Genomic DNA, 1,488 nt, shown 5'->3' with positions numbered 1-1,488 from the left:
AGAGGACATGATTTGGGGGTACCCTGGTATCCTCATCAATTTGGATACTATATCCAACAACTTACAACAGTTCTTAGTATTTCCATTTTTCATTACAAAGTTAGTCTGATAATTGGCATAATCACTGCGGGAAAATATTGAAGGGATTTTTGGTGGATTGAAGGTGTTGGGTTTTATTTCCAATTTGGGGGTTCTGGGTCTATGAACTAGCATAGATTTCTAAACTGGGTAAGGAATCATGATTTTTTTTCTCCATTGCTGTAGATGATATCAATCTTCTACTTGTCATCTCTAGATTTTTTTGATTGAAAAGTCAAGTACAGTAGGGCCTCTGTATCCATGGATTCAACCAACTGCAAATTGAAAATATTCAGAAAACAAAAAATTGCATCTATACTGAGCATGTGCAGACTCTTTTTCTTTTCTTGTCATTATTCCCTAAACAATATGGTATAACAAATACTTACATAGCATTTGTATTGTATTAGGTATTCTAAGTAATCTAGAAATGACAAAGTATAGGTTACATGCCATTCTATATCAGGGATATGAGCATCTAAGGATTTTGTTATCTGTGCGGGTCCTGGAACAAATCCCCTGTGGATACTGACGGATGAGAGTAACACCTAAGATGGCTGCCCATCTTACCTTGCCACATGGAAAATCCATAGTCTATCAGCCATTGCACAGACCCAAGGCACCCTGCTTACCACTTCAACCTTGCTGTTCATAACAATAAACATATCCATCTCCTCTACTGGATAATTGCTCTTGCTAAAAACCTCTCATCCTTAAACTCTATCATCCCCACTGACACCGAGAAAATCCAGTCTTAGAAAACATCTCCTTCTACCAAACCCAGCCTACAGAAATTTTTAATTTCCTTCCACCAGTGAATCCTTTATTACCGTTGTGAACAGAATGTTCTCTTGGACTTCATTTGAAATGTGGCTGGTCCCATGCAATAGATCCTATCTAACATTCCCACCTACCCCTTTGAGCCTCTGATACCCAATACTCTGCTAACACAGTTTTAAAATCTCCCTCTTATTTATTGAGTCCCATCATTTTTTGAAGACTTAGGGGTCCATCCAGCAATAAAAAACAACTAGCTCCAGACACTCTTGTCATGATGTTAAAAAAATTCTCCCCTTATATTTCCTGTTGATTTAACATCTTCCTGATCTCTTTTTTTTTGTTGTTATTTCAGCATGTTATGGGGTTGTTGTTATTTCAGCATGTTATGGGGGTACAGATGATTAGGTTACACAGGATGACCTTATCCTCCCTCCCCCCCAAGTCCAAGCTTCAAGTGTGTCCATTCCCCCGGAGGTGCGCATCGCACTCATTGTTTGTGCATATGCCCGTCCCCTCCACTCCCCTCCCCGTTCCCCCTGCCCAACATCTAATACATGTCATTCTTATATGTGCACTTAGATGTTGATCAGCTAATACTAATTTGATGGTGAGTACATGTGGTGCTTGTTT

This window comes from Propithecus coquereli, unplaced genomic scaffold (assembly GCF_000956105.1).
Source record: "Propithecus coquereli isolate 6110/MARCELLA unplaced genomic scaffold, Pcoq_1.0 Scaffold33, whole genome shotgun sequence".
Taxonomy (NCBI): Eukaryota; Metazoa; Chordata; class Mammalia; order Primates; family Indriidae; genus Propithecus; species Propithecus coquereli.
The sequence above is the reverse complement of the archived record's forward strand: the minus strand, read 5'-3'. Positions refer to the sequence as shown.